Genomic DNA, 18,171 nt, shown 5'->3' with positions numbered 1-18,171 from the left:
TGTTCACACTTTTCCATAGATGCTGCCTGGCCTGCTGAGTTCTTCCAGCGGTTTGTGTGTGGTGCTCTGTCACCTTTGTCTCAGCTTAAACCATTCTGGCCATTCTCCTCTGACCTTTCTCATTTACAAGGTGTTTTTGCCCTCAGAACTGCCCCTCTGGATTATTTTGTTTTTGTTTTTCACACCATTCTCTGTGAACTCTAGACTGGTGTGTATGAAAAATCAGCCATTTCTGAGATATTGAAATCACCCTGCTTGGCACCAACAATCATTCCACGGCCAAAATCACATCGGATCATATTTCTTCCCCATTCTGATATTTGGTCTGAACAATAATTGAAACTCTTGACCATAGAGTACAGCACAGAAACAGGCCCTTTGGCCCATCTAGTCCATGCCGAACAATTTAAATTACCTACTCCGATCTACCTGCACCCAGACCAAAGACCTCCATACCCCCGCCATCCACATACCTACCCAAACGTCTCTTAAATGATGAAATCAGCCCGGTATCCACTACTTTTTTCCCCACACTTGCACTACCCTCTGAGTGAAGAAGTTACCCCTCATGTTCCTGTTAAACTTTTCACCTTTCACACTTAACTCATGACAGCTAGATGTAGTCCCACCCAGCCTTAGTGGAAAAAGCCTGCCTGGATTTACCGTATCGATACCCCTCATAATTTTGTATTCCTCTGTCAAATCTCCCCTCAGCCTTCAACGTCCCAAGGAATGAAGTTCCACCATGTCTGCATGCTTTAATGCAATGAGTTGCTGCCAACTGATTGGCTGATTAGGTATTTGCATTAATGAGCAGGTGTACAGGTGTACCTAATAAAGTGGCCACCTAGTGTGCCCTGCTGCTCAGGGGCGATTTGATAATTCCCACTGGCACTCATACTGAATTCTTTGTTGACTTTACACTGTGAATGTATTAACCAATTCCCTTGTCTAGCTTTTCCCTACCTCTATAACCTGTTTTAATCCTGCGTCGCCAAAATGCCCGTTTCTGTCCCTCCCACTGACTCTCCAACATTTTTAATTATAATCACTTGTACCTCTCCCTCTGATTGCCACATAGCGTGACCTTTAGCCAGGGTAGCTTGGTGCTGTTAAGGATTAGCGACGTGCTTCGCTGTGCCGGCAGTCAGGGTTCAATTCTTGCCGCTGTCTATAAGCCCGAGTTCGTACCTGTGACCATGCGTGTTTCCTCCATGTGCTCCTGTTTCCTCCCACAGTCCAAAGGATTAGCAAGTAGTGGGCACGCTATGTTGGTGCCAGAAACATGGTGACACCTGTGGGCTGCCCCCAGAACATCCGCGGACTGGGTTGGCCATTGATGCAAACAACACATTTCGCAGTATGTTTCAATGGATGCGTGACACGTAAAGATCATATTTAAAGATGGACTTCATGATCTGAAATTCATTATTCCTCTCTCCACCATTCCCCTCTGCAAAGACCAGTGTTTAACCATTCCTCTGACCGAGCTTTGCTCATCGCTTTCTAGTTACCCCTAGTTGTTTTGGATTTCAATGAGTGTTTTCGTTAAAGCTGCTGTTTAAATGGAAGTTGACATTGCTACACAGAGCACCGTTGCAGAGAAACAGCATCCGTCATCAGAGGCACCCACCACCCGGGTCATGCCATCTTCTGACTGCTGCCATTGAGAAGGAGGTACAGGAGCCTCAGGACCCACAGCACCAGGTTCAGGAACAGTTACTACTCCTCAACCATCAGGCTCCCGAACCAGAGAGGATAACTTCACTCAACTTTACTCACCCTATCACTGAACTGTTCCCACAACCTATGGACTCACTTTGAAGGACTCTTCATCTCATGTTCTCGATATTTCTTGCTCATTTTTTTCTTATTATTATTTTGTATTTTTTTCTTTTTGTAGTTGCACATTCTTTCATCTTTTGCACATTGGGTGTTTGTCTTGTTAGGTGCAGACATATATGTATGTACTTTGACAACAAATTAACTTTGAATTTGGTACCCCCACACTTTACAACAATACTCACTGCTCCATGTGACGCATGCTTCTGGAGTGCATGGCCTTGCCAAGGGTCCTACCAAGCCCCTGGGTAGTTATCAAAGGACACGTGGCCGGGGTTTCACCACTGACTCTGTGACCCTCTTTGATAGGGAGAAATGAAAAGTGGGTGCATGATAATCAGGCATCTGTAGTGTTCAGAATTAATCCTTAACATCTGTGAACAAACCACTCTCTGAAGGTCACCGTTACACAGCATCAAGTGAGTACTGTAAGTGTGAAATCTGCTTGGTAGATGTAGTCACACATTCCACCTACCTGTGATTTCTGGGGCTACAGAGTCTCATTGTTCACGGTGATAAACACTTTCAGCCCTAATAGCTCAGAACCACTAATTAACTGTTAGTTTTTCATTTACATGATCAATGTCCACGGTTTTAAAACCTCAAATCAAAACGTACGTTCTCAGTAGTCTGTTTTGCCTTCTCATGCAATAAGCAAATTTACCAAATTTATATATTTTTTGTGTCAAGTGGGCAGAAAATCCGCAGTCTTCACACAGCCTCACTTGTATTGACCCAACCTCTTGCCAGGATCCAGCACCCAGCTGATATTTTGCTGTCCTGAAGTCCTGAAGAAGGGTATCGGCCCGAAACGTCGACTCTACTCTTTTCTGTAGATTCTGTCTGACCTGCTGAGTTCCTCCAACATGTTGTGGGTGTTGTTCTGGAGTTTCAGCGCCTGCAGATTTTCTCCTGTTTGTGATATTTTGCTGTTCTGTGAAGTTTCCTAACAGCACTGGCAAGTGACACCATGAGACCAAAAGAGATAAGAACAGAATTAGGCCATTCGGCCCATCAAGTCAGCACTACCATTCCATCATGGCTGATTTATTATCCCTCTCAACCCCTTCTCCTGTCTTTCCCCCGTAACATTTGACTTTCTTACTAATCAAGAACCTATCAACCTCCACTTTAAATATACCCGGTGACTTGGTCTCCACAGCCACCTGTGGAAAGAATTTCACACATTCACCACCATCTGCCTGAAGAAATTCCCTCTCATCTCTGTTCTAACCGGACGCCCCTCCATTCTGAGGCTGTGTCCTCTGGTCCTCCTTCTACTACCCATTGTGTTTTCCCCTAATCCTTCTTCACCTTTCCTGCCTATCCCCTCCCTGCTTCCCTCCCCCACCCCTGTATCTTTCCCCTTACTAGTTTTTCACCTGGAACCTACCAGCCTTCTCCTTCCCACCCTCCCCCCACCTTCTTTATAGGGTGTCTGCCCCTTCCCTCTTCAGTCCTGACGAAGGGTTCCGGCCCGAAACGTTGACTGATCGTTTGCACAGATGCTGCCCGACCTGTTGAGTCCCTCCAGTGTGCTGTGTGTGTTGCTTTGACCCCAGCATCTGCAGAGTATTTTGTGTCCTCTGGTCCTAGTCTCCCCCACTACAGGAAACATCCTCTCCACATCCACTCTGACACCCAGACCAGAGAATGAAAAATAAGACATGATTGTTGATTCTTTTCTTTAAAGCAGTGTACACAATCAAATGTAAGTATTTATTTAGAGATACAGTGTGGAACTGGTCCTTTCAGTCTTTTGCCGCCTCAAAAATCCACTGATTCAACACTAGCCTAATCACAGGACAATTTACAATGATTAATTAACCTACTAGTCTTTCCATAGGTGCTGCCCTCCGGCATTTTGTGTGTGCTGCTCTGGATTTCCAGCATTTGCAGAATCTCTTGTGCTTTTAATAACGCAAACACGAGGAAATCTGCAGATGCTGGAATTTCAAGCAACACACATAAAAGTTGCTGGTGAACGCAGCAGGCCAGGAAGAGGTACAGTGACGTTTCAGGCCGAGACCCTTCATCAGGACTAACTGAAGGAAGAGTTAGTAAGAGATTTGAAAGTGGGAGGGGGAGGGGGAGATCCAAAATGATAGGAGAAGACAGGAGGGGGAGGGATGGAGCCAAGAGCTGGACAAATTATTGGCATTCAAGTTGGAGGAACAACACCTTATATTCCGTCTGGGTAGCCCCCAACCTGATGGCATGAACATTGACTTCTCTAACTTCTGTTAATGCCCCTCCTCCCCCTCGTACCCCACCCATTATTTATTTATATACACACATTCTTTTTCTCTCTCTCCTTTTTCTCCCTCTGTCCCTCTGACTATACCCCTCGCCCATCCTCTGGGTTCCCCCCCACTGCTTGTCTTTCTCCCTGGGCCTCTCGTCCCATGATCTTCTCATATCCCTTTTGCCAATCACTTGTCCAGCTCTTGGCTCCATCCCGCCCCCTCCTGTCTTCTCCTATCATTTTGGATCTCCCCCTTCCATTTTCAAATCTCTTACTAACTCTTCCTTCAGTTAGTCCTGACAAAGGGTCTCGGCCTGAAATGTCGACTGTACCTCTTCCTAGAGATGCTGCCTGGCCTGCTGAGTTCACCAGCAACTTTGATGAGTGTTTCTGTGCTTTGAGTAAGTTTGTCAGCCGGACTCTGACAGGCCCCTTGTGAAAGTCAGCTTTGGTATCAGTGAGCGAGATGTTTCCTTTTGCCTGTCTGCTGGCATGACAAATGACTAACCTCAAGAAAAACTGTCAGTAGCTTACTCCAATGATTGACACATGAACCTCTGAACAAGGAGCAGGAATAGGCCACTTGGCCCTTCAAACCTGTTCTATCATTCATTACGGCGCTGATATGTGACTACCCTTTACGTGTAGCTGCAATGCGAATCACCAAATATTCCTGTCTGGGACAGCTCAAGTCCTCAGTCTTCCTCTATTTTTGCACTGCTGTTTTTCAATTTATTTTTTGTAAATATACTTCTTGTTGTTATTTATATTTGTTTATTATTACGCATTACATTGTACTGCTGCCACAAAACAACAAATTTCACTACATATGTCAATTATATTAAACCTGATTCTGATTCAGGTCATATCTGGTCTTACTGTAAACTCAGCTCCACCTTCCTCACCAATAACCTTTCACCTTCTTAATATCCAGGTACATCAGGCGAAAAATTCACAGACTGAGGAAATTCCACTGAGGAAACAGGGTCCTGAAGGTTAAAAACAAATCCCCTCTACTCTAACACAAGGAATTCTGCGGATGCTGGAAATCCAGAGCAACACACACACAAAGGAACATAGCAGGTCAGCCAGCATCTATGGAGGGGGATAAACAGTCAACACTTCAGGCCGAGACTCTTCATCAGGACCGTAGCTGGCAAGTCCAGAAGTTGTGACCCAAAGTTCAACATCCTGATGAATACCGATTTTTTATTCTTAGACCATAAGACCATAAGACACAGGAGCAGAAGTAGGCCATTCAGCCCATCGAGTCTGCTCTGCCATTCAATCATGGGCCGATCCAATTCTTCCAGTCATCCCCACTCCCCTGCCTTCTCCCCGTACCATTTGATACCCTGGCTAATCAAGAACCTATCTATCTCTGCCTTAAATTCGCCCAATGACTTGGCCTACACAGCCTGTCGTGGCAACAATTTCCACAGATTTACCACCCTCTGACTAAAGTAATTTCTCCACATCTCTGTTCCAAATGGATATCCTTCAATCCTGAAGTTGTGCCCTCTTGTCCTAGACTCCTCTACCATGGGAAATAACTTTGCCATATCTAATCTGTTCAGGCCTTTTAATATTCAGAATGTATCTATGAAATCCCCCCTCATTCTCCTGAACTCCAGGGAATACAGCCCAAGAGCTGCCAGATGTTCCTCATACGGTAACCCTCTCATTCCTGGAATCATTCTCATGAATCTTCTCTGAACCCTCTCCACTGTCAGTATATCCTTTCTAAAATAAGGAGCCCAAAACTGCATACAATACTCCGTGTGATCTCACGAGTGCCTTATAGAGCCTCAACATCACATCCCTGCTCTTAAACTCTATACCTCTAGAAATAAATGCCAACATTGCATTCACCTTCTGCACCACTGACTCGGTCTGGAGGATAACCTTTAGGGTATCCTGCACAAGGACTCGCAAGTCCCTTTGCATCTCTGCATTTTGAATTCTCTCCCCATCTAAATAATAGTCTGCCCATTTATTTCTTCCACCAAAGTGCATGACCATACACTTTCCAACATTGTATTTCATTTGCCACTTCTTTGCCCATTTCCCTAAACTATCTAAGTCTCTCTGTTTCCTCAAAACTACCCACTCCTCCATCTATCTTTGTATCATTCTTCTCCAAGATGGTGCCTGACCTGCTGAGTTCCTCCAGCATTTTATGTGTCCCCTCTACTCTGTCTTAGGTGGGTGATTTTCCCACAGTTGAGGCCCCTGAAAATGGTAATAACATTTCTGGTCTGTGATCCACCACTGATTCATTCAGTGCAGGGTCACAGGACCCACCAGGCAAGGGCGTTTTGAGCTATCAGTATGGATTGTGTTCACAAAATACTGGAGGAACTCAACAGGTCAGGCAGCATCTTTGGAAATGCACAAACATCAACTGTTTATTCCCCTCCATAGATACTGCCTGACCTGCTGAGTTCCTCAAGCACTTTGTGTGTGTTACTCTGGATTTCCAGTGTCTGCAGAATCTCTCGTGTTTCTGGATTGTGTTCAGTCCTTGTCTGGAAAGTGGAAGGGGAGATTCCCACTTACTGAACTGCTAACCAAGTCCACGATCACCAAGTCAGGAAGTCAAGTTACGAAAGTCAAGGTCCAACGATCACTGATTCTGGAAGTTGAGACCCAAAGTCAAAGTTCTGATATCGCCAAGTCTGGACTTGGAGGCCCAAAGGACAATGGTCAAGTGCTGGGGTATTCAGAGGCCCCAGACCCGGGACTAGAAACGCAGATGCAGCTGGTACTGGGGTTGGAAGACTGTCTGTGTCTGTGGGAGGGGTGGATGGGTGGTGAGTGGCTGTTGTTGTTGCTGTGCTGAACACACACCACACATCTTACTGAATGTTTCAATGTACATGTGATAAAGAAAGCTGAATCTGAATGTAACATCACACGTATTTGCAGTTTGCAACATAACTCAGTGACAATCAGGTGATGACTGCTTCTTGCCAGGTCCGTGGGTATATTCAAAGCGGAAGTCGATAGATTCCTGATTGGTCGGGGCATCAAGGGGCAGGTGTATGGGGGTGAATGGGATCTGGGACCAGCCATGATGAAATGATGGAGCAGAGTCGATGGGCTGAATGGCCTAATTCTGCTCCAATGTCCTATGGTTTTATGGGATGGCAAGGCCGGAAGGTACTGCTATCATCACCTCCTCTTGAGCTGGTGTGGGGAGTTGCACTGTACGACAACCGTAGGTTACAGTGAAGGCACTCCCACAGGCTGGTGAGGAGGCAGTATAGAATAGAATTAAAATGTTACAGTCATCGCTGAAGACAATGAGATTGCAGTTCTACCCCAGTCCATGCAAAAACAGATATTTATAATGCATGTGGTACGGCTTAACTTAAAAAAAAACGAATAACACTCCATAACGCTGAAAGGCCATTGGCAAGCCAGTGTGTAACATTATTCAACTGCACCACAGCCCTCAGGAAGAAGCTGTTTTTCAGTCAAAGATGTTTCTGTATTTCCTACCAGATTTTTGGATAATTGAGACCTCTTCCGGGGCAGGTGTGACCTGTACAAAAGGGACGGGTTGCACTTGAATCCGAGGGGAACCAATATTCTTGCGGGCAGGTTTAATAGAGCTGTTGAAAGTGGTTTAAACTAATCTGGCAGGGGGAGGGGGACCAGTATGACAGAGCTGAGGATGAGCCAGCAGGTTTACAAGTATATGATGTGTGTAACATGAATGTAAGGAAAGACAAGCCAATGATTGGGTACAAATGCAGACAAAGCAAGGAGTTAAATTGTATCACAGAGACAAAATTCCAAACAGCGAATAATTTAGAACTGAAGGTGCTGTGTTTAAATACTCATAACATTCCGAATAAGGTGGACGAACTCGTGGTGCAGTTAGAGACTGATCAGTATGACGTTGTGGGCATCACTGAGACGTGGCTGAAAGAAGGCCATTGTTGGGAGCTCAAAATCAAAGGATATATTTTATATCGAAAGGACAGGCAGGAAGGCATAGGTGGTACTGTGACTGTTGGTAAGAGATGGAATTACATGTTTAGAAAGAAGTGGCACAGGGTCAGAGAATGCTGAATCTTTGTGGGTGGAGTTCAGAAACTGCAAGGGTTAAAAAACCACTATGGGAATCATATATAGGCCTCCAAATAGTAGCCAAGATGTGGGGTTGAGATTGCAAAGGGAGCTGGAAAAGGCATGTAATAAGGGTAATGACACAATTTGTAATGGGGCGCTTCAATATGCAAGGGGATTGGGAAAATCAGGTTGATGTTGGATCACAAGAGAGGGAATTTGTTGACTGCCTACGAGGTGGCTTTTTAGAGCAATCTGAGCTTGATCCTACTCAGGGAAAGGCTATTTTAGATTGGGTGTTGTGTAATAACCCAAATCTTATCAGGGAGCTTAACATAAAGGAACCCTTAGGAGGCAGTGATCATAATATGATTGAATTCATACTGCAATTCAAGAGGGAGAAGCCTAAGTCACATGTATCAGTATCGCAATGGAATAAAGGGAATTACAGAGGCATGAGAGGAGCTAGAAAAAGGAACACAATTATAAAAACACAATATATATATATAAATACACAATATAGCTTATATACAGAGATAGATTGTATGGCCATAAAGTGACGCTGGGCACAGGAGTGTCTGTACATAAGGTGACTCTGACAGGAAATGATAAAGTAGAGGTGGTTGGGGGTGTGGAGGGGTGGGTTAGATGGTGCAGACCTTACTGCTTGGGGGAAGTAATTGTTTTTGAGTCTGGTGGTCCTGGCCTGGATGTTACATAGCCTCCTACCTGATGGGAGAGGGACAAACCGTCCATGAGCAGGGTGGGTGGGATCCTTCATGATGTTACTGGCCCTTTTTCCAGCACCTTTCTGTATCTATGTCCTTGGTGGTGGGTAGGCTGGTACTGGTGATGATCTAGACAGGTTTGACCATCTGTTGCAGAGCCTTCCTGTCGTACATTCACATTCATATCATTAACGTTTTTCACAAACAGCAGGGGCCCCACCAGACATCTGTGGTACACCACAGGCCACAGGCTTCCAGTGTCAGGAACAGCCCTTGGTCATCACCCATTGCTTCCCATCACCAGTTTCAAATCTAATTTCCCAAGCAGTCAGCCAGTCCTCTATAATTATATTTTTTATGACAGTTTTCCTTCAGAGTAAATCAGGAAAGCTCTCCCATGCCTCTACTTCCTGAGGAGACTGAGGAATGCTGTTCTTTGTGGATCGATACTCACGCCATGGTGCAGGTTTGCAGTGGAGAGTATTCTAACAGGCTGCATCACTGTGTGGAACAGAAACTGCACTGTAGCCGACAGGAAGGGTAGTCAAAACTGCCCTGCACAGCATCACAGGCACCACCCTACCCACCATCAGGGCATATATACAGGAAACAGTTAGTTATTTACTGATCCAGCTTGGGGTTGACCTCCAAGCCATGCCATCTCCCCCGACAAACCCGATTAACCCTAACCTAATCACAGGACAATCTACAGTGACTAATTGACCTGTCCGGTATGCCCTCGGAGGTTGGGAGGGAACCAGGGCACACAGAGGAATCCCACGTGTTCCACAGGGAGGATGTACAGAGAATCCTTATGGGACGGTGCCAGAATTGAACTCCAAACTCCAGAATACCCTGCGCTGTTACAGTGTTGCACGAGCCGCAAACGAGCCGGTGACATGGTGAAGGTTCCCATCCATCCTGCTCACAGACTGTTTCTCCAAGCTTCAAAGGCTCAAGGGTTCATTTATTATCAAAGCATGTATCCATATACAACTCTGAAATTTGTCTTCTCCAGACAGCCACGAAACAAAAAAGAACATGAAAGTCGTACAGAGAGAAACATCAAACTCTCCCACCCCATCCCACTCCCATCGGGGAGGAGGCTAGCATCCACGCCAGGAGCACCAGATTCAAAAACAGTTACTTTCCCCAGGGGTTGAGGCTGATCAACACCTCCACCCACTGACCCACCCCTCCACACCCCCAACCACCACTACTTTATCATTTCCTGTCGGTCACCGTACGTACAGACACTCCTGTGCCTAGTGTCACTTTATGGACATACAATCAATCTGTGTAAATAAGCTATCTTTTGTATTTTTATTTAATATGTGTTTTATTACTGTGTTTCTTATCTAACTGCATGTTTTTTGTGCTGCATCAGATCCAGACTAACGATTATTTTGTTCTCCTTCACAATTGTGTACTGGAATTGCCATTAAACAGCCTTGAATCTTGAAAAATGTGTGCTGAGTTTACTTTTAAGAGATGAGTTTTATTTGTCACATTTCAATCAAGACGTCAAAGCATACAGAGAAATGCACCATTTGCCTCAACGACCATTCTGAGGATGCACTGGGGGCAGCCCAGAAGTGTCACCATGCTTCTGTCACTTACATAGCTTGCCCACAGCCTAATAACCCTAAACTGTGCGTCTTTAGAATGTGGGAGGAAACTGGAGTACCTGGAGGAAACCCACAGAGTCACGGGGAGAACGTACAAACTCCTGACAGATGACGGCAGAAATTGAACTTTGATCAATGATAGCTGGTGCTGTGAAGCATTGTGCTAACCACTACAGGGACTCGCACCCCCTTATGATAATCTTTTCATTCTCCAGAATTAAAACAAAAGGGATTATTGACTGCGTTAGGTAGTTGACAAAATAATTGGTAATTAGGTTGTCACGTAATTAGTTCCAGAGGATCTTTTACATCCATCTGACAGTTGACTGGGGATTGGTTTTACAATTTAAACATTCAAAATTTAAAGTAAGTTTATTATCCAAATGCATATATATCGCCATAGGTAAACTAGACTGAGATTCATTTTCTTGCAGGCATTCACAGTAAGACAAAGAAATACAATAGAAACAATGAAAAAACTACAAAGACTGACGAACAACTTCTTATCCAAAAGGTAGCAAATTCAATAACACACCAGTTCCTCAGTACAACACTGACGAAGCAAGTGGGAGTTTGAACCAAAGTCCCCGTGGTGGTACCTTGCACCTTCTGTCTCTGTGTCTCGGGTTCCTGCTGACTACAGTAACACAGCGCCTGGTCGAGTGCCAGTGCCCCAGACTGCATCCAGCACCAACAGCCAATTGCATTAACTCCATGGGACAAGGAGCTCCTGAATGACAGCTGGATTAGGCTGGAAAGTGGGATTAAACGAGGATCTTAAATGGAGTGGAGGATTTTCCGGAGAAATTTCCAGACCTGGCGTTTCTATGAGTGGGACAAGCCTCCCCAGCACCGAGGTCATCTTCAAAAGGCAGTACCCATCTTTAAGGGAGCTCAGCATCTGGCACACGTCCCCTTCTCACTGCCGGCACCAGGGAGGAGGTACAGGAGTCTGAAGACACACTGAATATTTCAGGAACAGCTTCTTCCCCTCTGCCATCAGATTTCTGAATGGTCCGTTAACACCAGCTCAGCTCTGTATTCCTCTTTTGAACTCCTTATCTATTTGCTTTTATTCCAACTTGTAGACATGTTTTATGTTTTGCACTCCATTGCTGCCTCAAAGCAACAGGTTTCTGACATGTGTCAGTGATAGTAAACCTGATTCTCAGCATGGGACCAGGAATTTTACGCTGGGCTTTATATCCATCTTCCCCAAAATGGTCAATATGGACTAGATAGGCTAAAGCCCTGTTCCCGTGGTTCTATGACTAGCGGGGAGAGGTTTGACAGTTACCACTGCCTCGATCACCGCTGGTTTCATTACCACTTGACGTTAGCAGTTTAACGGTGTGGGTTGGATTTTAGCATCTGGTGACAATGATAGGGTCAGGTATCTTCCCTAGTGAACCAACTGTGGGCTGCTAAGAGTTTCATGACCACCATTATTGATTTTGTGGTGATTGTCCAACGTATCCAACGATGACAGGAAACCTGTGCAGGAGAGTTTGTAAAGTGTAAATGCCACCGAACTGGGGCAGCTCCACTCTTTCAGTCAGAATTGCAGGCCCGGTGGTACGGGTAGTCATCACAAACTGGAGGCTTCCCTGTTGCGCTGGATGACCATGACATCTTCTGTGCCTCATCGTGCCCTTCGCTCTCCAAGGAGCATTGCAGTTCCGCCTTCCTGGCCGTTGGCTCTCACTGTAGATCTCATCTGCCCAGTCCGCTGGAGATGAGTACGCTTGCTGGGACAGGCGTGTCCCTGTCTCACTGGGGTATGAGGTCTACCGGCTGCCCTCACTTGGTTTAAGCTGCCTGTTGAAGTGGTGTACCGAGCTGTGAGATCTGAGTGTCCGGTGGGGACCAAAGGTGAGTGAGCTGTCCCAGAATGGACAGGACAAACCTCTTTATCAGAGGTGCTGCCCCTCCCTGGACACCCCACACACCGATGACACAGAATTTAAATTTAGCACTGGTGAACTCTGCTAATCTGGCAACTCTTGGTTACCTGATATTCTGGTTCATGTTAACTTCCTCCTCTTTCTCCCCCTGATTTCCCCTCATCCGCCCCCCCCCCCAAACCGTTTCTCCACCCATTTACATCTCAGGGCGTTAAATTTCAGAGTTCAATTCTGGCATCTTCTGTAAGCAAGTTTATCTACTCCCTCCTGAGTGCGTGTGGCTTTTCTCCAGGTGCTCTGGTTTCCTCCCACAGTCTGAAGACTTACCAGTTGGTAGGTTACCTGGTCATAGTAAACTATCCCGTGGTTAGGCTGGGGTTAAATTGGGGACAGCACGGCTTGAAGGACTCGAAGGGCCTGTTCCATGCAGAATCTCGGAATAAAAATAATAAAGAAAACAGAATCCCAACATAACAGACAGTGACATATTCACCTCAGTCGGTTGAGGAAGTTTGGCATGATTCCCCAAACCCTAAGGACTTTCCACAGGGGTACAACTGAGAGCATCCTGACTGGCTGCATCACTGCCTGGTATGGGAATTGTACTTCCCTCAATCGCAAGACTCTGCAGAGAGTGGTGTGGACAGCCCAGCGCATCTGTAGTTGTGAACTTCCCATGATTCAGGACACTTACAAGGACGGGTGTGTAAAAAGGGCCCGAAGGATCATTGGGGACCCAAACCATCCCAGCCACAATCTATTCCAGCTGCTACCATCCGGGAAATAGTACCGCAGCATAAAAGCCAGAACCAACAGGCTCCAGGACAGCTTCTTCCACCAGACCATCAGACTGATTAACTCGCACTGATACAATTGTATTTCTATGTTATATTGAGTGTCCTGTTGTACATACTATTTATTACAAATTACTATAAATTGCACATTGCACATTTAGACGAAGATATAACGTAAAGATTTTTAATCATCATGTATGTAGGGGGATGGAAGAAATAAAGTAAATTCATTTCAATTCATATACGTACTTTGATGTTAAATTTATTTTGAACTTTTAAATAACAACACCAACAATATCAGACAGCAGCAAAACAAGCCCCTTTCCCTCCCTCCCAGCCCCTCAAACCCCAGCACAGGCCACCTCAGGCCTCGAACCCCGGCACAGGCCACCTCAGGCCTCGAACCCCGGCACAGGCCACCTCAGGCCTCGAACCCCGGCACAGGCCACCTCAGGCCTCGAACCCCGGCACAGGCCACCTCAGGCCTCGAACCCCGGCACAGGCCACCTCAGGCCTCGAACCCCGGCACAGGCCACCTCAGGCCTCGAACCCCGGCACAGGCCACCTCAGGCCTCGAACCCCGGCACAGGCCACCTCAGGCCTCGAACCCCAGCACAGGCCACCTCAGGCCTCCAGATCTTGGCCCTGGACTCTGCGTGTGACACAGAATAGAAGAGTAAAGTGGTTATGCTAAACACAACACCAGTTAGACCACAGCTGCAGAGATGTGTACTGGGCACCACTTCACAAGAGACAAGACGGCATTGGTCAGAGTGCAGAGGAGATTTACGAGGATGTCAACAGGACTGGAAAAATGAGTTGGGGTGAAAGATTAAATAGGCTGGGGTTCTCTTCTCTTGGGAAAAGGCTGCTGTGGCAATGTGTGTGAAATTATGGTGGAGCAAGGGTTAAAATAAATAGGAAAGTTGTAATTCCTTTGGCAGAGGGGTCAAAAACAGTGTGATATAAAGGGATAAGGTCAAGAGATGCTGGAAATCCAGAGCAACACACACAAAGGGGGAGGAGAACAAACTAGGTGTTATGTGAATCCAGGTGGGTGGGGGAGTGGTGATGAAGTAAGAAACTGGGAGTTGATGTGGAAAAGGTAAATGGCTGAGGAAGAAAGAATCTGATAGGATCATTTTCCCCTTCCTTTCCAGTCCTGGTGATGGGTCACATCCTGGAATGTCCACTGTTTATTCATATCCATAGCTGCTGCCTGACCTGCTGAATTCCTCCAGTGTTTTCTGTGTGGTGGCATAATGGACATTGATTTAAAGCGATGGAGGAGTGGATTAGAGAGTAGATGAGGGAACACTTTGTTCACCAAGAGGACAGTGGGGTCAGGAACTCACTCACTGACAGGCTGCAGGAGATAGAAACACTTGTTATATTTGAATAACACCAGGACCTGGGCCTGAACCATAGCCTGCAGGACTATGGGCTCAGTGCTCGGAGAAGGGTTTAGACAGGGAGTTCACTGTTAACCAGCACGGAGGGCATGGCTGAATGGAAGGAGTGGAATGGTAGCATAGTGTTGAGCACAGTGTTTTACAGTAGTGCCAGTAACCCGGGATCAATTCCCGCTGCTGCCTCTGAGGAGTTTGTATGTTCCCCTGTGACTGCGTGGTGCTCCGTTTCCTCCCACAGTCCAAAGCCATATATGGTCAGGGTTAGGGTCAGTGTGTAGTGGGCGTGCTGTGTTAGGGTTAGTGAGTGGTGGACGTGCTGTGTTAGGGTTAGTGAGTGGTGGGGGTGCTGTGTTAGGGTTAGTGAGTAGTGGGCGTGCTGTGTTAGGGTTAGTGAGTAGTGGGGGTGCTGTGTTAGGGTTAATGAGTAGTGGGGGTGCTGTGTTAGGGTCAGTGTGTAGTGGGCGTGCTGTGTTAGGGTTAATGAGTAGTGGGGGTGCTGTGTTAGGGTCAGTGTGTAGTGGGGTTGCTGTGTTAGGGTTAGTGAGTAGTGGGCGTGCTGTGTTAGGGTCAGTGTGTAGTGGGCGTGCTGTGTTAGGGTTAGTGAGTAGTGGACGTGCTGTGTTAGGGTTAGTGAGTGGTGGACGTGCTGTGTTAGGGTTAATGAGTAGTGGGGGTGCTGTGTTAGGGTCAGTGTGTAGTGGGGTTGCTGTGTTAGGGTTAGTGAGTAGTGGGCGTGCTGTGTTAGGGTCAGTGTGTAGTGGGTGTGCTGTGTTAGGGTTAATGAGTAGTGGGGGTGTTGTTTTAGGGTTAGTGAGTGGTGGACGTGCTGTGTTAGGGTTAGTGAGTAGTGGGCGTGCTGTGTTAGGGTTAGTGAGTAGTGGACGTGCTGTGTTAGGGTCAGTGAGTAGTGGGGGTGCTGTGTTAGGGTCAGTGAGTAGTGGGGTTGCTGTGTTAGGGTTAGTGCGTAGTGGGGGTGCTGTGTTAGGGTTAGTGAGTGGTGGGGGTGCTGTGTTAGGGTTAGTGAGTAGTGGGCGTGCTGTGTTAGGGTTAATGAGTAGTGGGGGTGTTGTTTTAGGGTTAGTGAGTGGTGGACGTGCTGTGTTAGGGTTAGTGAGTAGTGGGGGTGCTGTGTTAGGGTCAGTGTGTAGTGGGCGTGCTGTGTTAGGGTCAGTGTGTAGTGGGGGTTGCTGTGTAAGGGTTAGTGAGTAGTGGGGGTGCTGTGTTAGGGTTAGTGAGTAGTGGGGTTGCTGTGTTAGGGTCAGTGAGTAGTGGGGGTGCTGTGTTAGGGTTAGTGAGTGGTGGACGTGCTGTGTTAGGGTTAGTGAGTGGTGGGGGTGCTGTGTTAGGGTTAGTGAGTGGTGGACGTGCTGTGTTAGGGTTAGTGAGTGGTGGGGGTGCTGTGTTAGGGTCAGTGAGTAGTGGGGGTGCTGTGTTAGGGTTAGTGAGTGGTGGGGGTGTTGTGTTAGGGTTAGTGAGTAGTGGGGTTGCTGTGTTAGGGTCAGTGAGTAGTGGGCGTGCTGTGTTAGGGTCAGTGAGTAGTGGGGGTGCTGTGTTAGGGTCAGTGAGTAGTGGGCGTGCCGTGTTAGGGTTAGTGAGTAGTGGACGTGCCGTGTTAGGGTCAGTGAGTGGTGGGGGTGCTGTGTTAGGGTCAGTGAGTGGTGGGGGTGCTGTGTTAGGGTCAGTGAGTAGTGGGGGTGCTGTGTTAGGGTTAGTGAGTAGTGGGGGTGCTGTGTTAGGGTCAGTGAGTAGTGGGGGTGCTGTGTTAGGGTTAGTGAGTAGTGGGGGTGCTGTGTTAGGGTCAGTGAGTAGTGGGGGTGCTGTGTTAGGGTTAGTGAGTAGTGGACGTGCTGTGTTAGGGTTAGTGAGTAGTGGGGTTGCTGTGTTAGGGTTAGTGAGTAGTGGACGTGCTGTGTTAGGGTTAGTGAGTGGTGGGCGTGGTATGTTGGCACTGGAAGTGTGGCAAAACTCGCTGGCTGCCCCCAGCACATCCTCAGACTGTGTTGGTTGCTGACACAAACAAGACATTTCACTGTTTCGATGTACATGTGACAAATAAAGATCATCTTTAACCTTCTTATTTCTAAACAACACCGTGTACTAATGCTTTTCCCTTGGGTGGAAACACTGCGATTAAGAAAACTGCCGTTGATACTTTGGGAATTCTCATTGTGTCCGGAGTACTGGATGGGGATTTCTGCCCAGATCCCCGGGCTCAGGACCCCAATTAGCAAAACAAAAGTTGTGGGGTGAACTATGATTTGAGTTGTCAAACTTTATAAATATGAAAGGATGAGATTGGTGGGTCGTTTGAAACCAAGAGGAAACAGCAACCGGAAACATTTCAGAACGAGTTCAGTTTCAGTGAGAGAGTTATCCCCCGTGAAGATTTTCAACCTTCCACCAGCAGCTTGGACAGGACAACAGAAATCATCGGAATCCAATATCCTCTCCGTAAAACGTTTGGTGGAAGGTGAGTGCAAATCTCTGTTCTCCTGATTCAACGTCCCAGAATCAATTGTTTCTGGGAATGGGCAAGAACCTGCTTATCTTATTAGATGAGCATCTGCAAAAGTCTAACAGTATAATAAATTTATTTATGTGCACTGGAATATCTCCGTAAAATAAAAGATAAATCTGCAGATAGAAAGGCAAATTTTTTTGTATATTTGGAGTATCTAACCTAGTGACATTTGACTACATTGGTTGCCATTGCTGGCACAGACTGCCTTTTTCCAACTGTTTCTTCAAAGCTTAACCACAACGTGAGCAGCTCAGACAGAAACGGTTCACCCATTTAACTTGTGCCAATTAGTCTTTAAGCCTCTCAGTCTTCAATAGTTATCTAGCTAAATATAGCAAGCGTTTCTACCTCCTGCACCCTGTAAGACTGAGCGACGTTCTCCTCGAAATCTAAGTGACAAGGTACAGTGGTTGGTGAGTCGCTTTGTAGCATAAGCAAATTCCCTGTGCAATAACTGTTTTACATGTACACCACGAGACCTTTAAAATTCTGAAAATGCAAACAGAAGTTTAATATCTAGTGCAGAATTGACTTTTAGTGGTGTACTGTCAGATATTTTTAATATTATTTTAATCTTATTTAAACACAAGAAATTCTGCAGATGCTGGAAACCCAGAATAAACAGCCAATGTTTCAGGCTGAGACCCTTCATCAGGACTTCATTACCATAGACTGTATTTTTCTCCCTATTTAGTGCTTATAAACCAAATGTTCCACCAAAATTCAGTCAGAATTTAATATGATATAGGCTGTTAAATCTATAGGGAAGACAGAAAGTGTCAGTTAAACCCTGTTGGGTAAGAATATTCTTTGGACAGATGGAAAGAGCGTTTGCGTTTTCTTGATGTTTCAACTGATATCATGAAATGTGTAGAGAGGCTGCACTTGACCAGTTTTAATCATGGTTGCTCTCTGTTGCTGGTGGGTGGGCACTACCATATGGGTTTGACATTTGACTTGATTACGATTGGTTCACTGTTAAACTGTTCGATTAGGAGATTTATAGATTTTTTTCTTTTC

At 46.2% G+C, this 18,171-nt stretch overlaps 1 protein-coding gene across 3 annotated transcripts in view; it reads left to right on the top strand.

Moving 5' to 3' along the window:
• The first annotated feature begins 16,813 nt into the window (after positions 1 to 16,813).
• Positions 16,814 to 18,171, top strand: part of LOC140186044 (proteinase-activated receptor 2-like) — a 41,174-nt gene continuing 39,816 nt past the window's right edge. For 2 of the 3 annotated variants that reach the window (XM_072239868.1, XM_072239864.1), the window contains exon 1: positions 16,814 to 17,100. The gene's annotated coding sequence lies outside the window, so the exon portion shown is untranslated. Of the gene's footprint in view, positions 17,101 to 17,518; positions 17,565 to 18,171 lie in introns of those variants that run through there. The other variant, XM_072239867.1, reaches the window with a different exon arrangement.

The sequence above is a fragment of the Mobula birostris genome, chromosome 22 (genome assembly GCF_030028105.1).
Source record: "Mobula birostris isolate sMobBir1 chromosome 22, sMobBir1.hap1, whole genome shotgun sequence".
Classification (NCBI taxonomy): Eukaryota; Metazoa; Chordata; class Chondrichthyes; order Myliobatiformes; family Myliobatidae; genus Mobula; species Mobula birostris.
The sequence above is the reverse complement of the archived record's forward strand: the minus strand, read 5'-3'. Positions and strand labels throughout refer to the sequence as shown.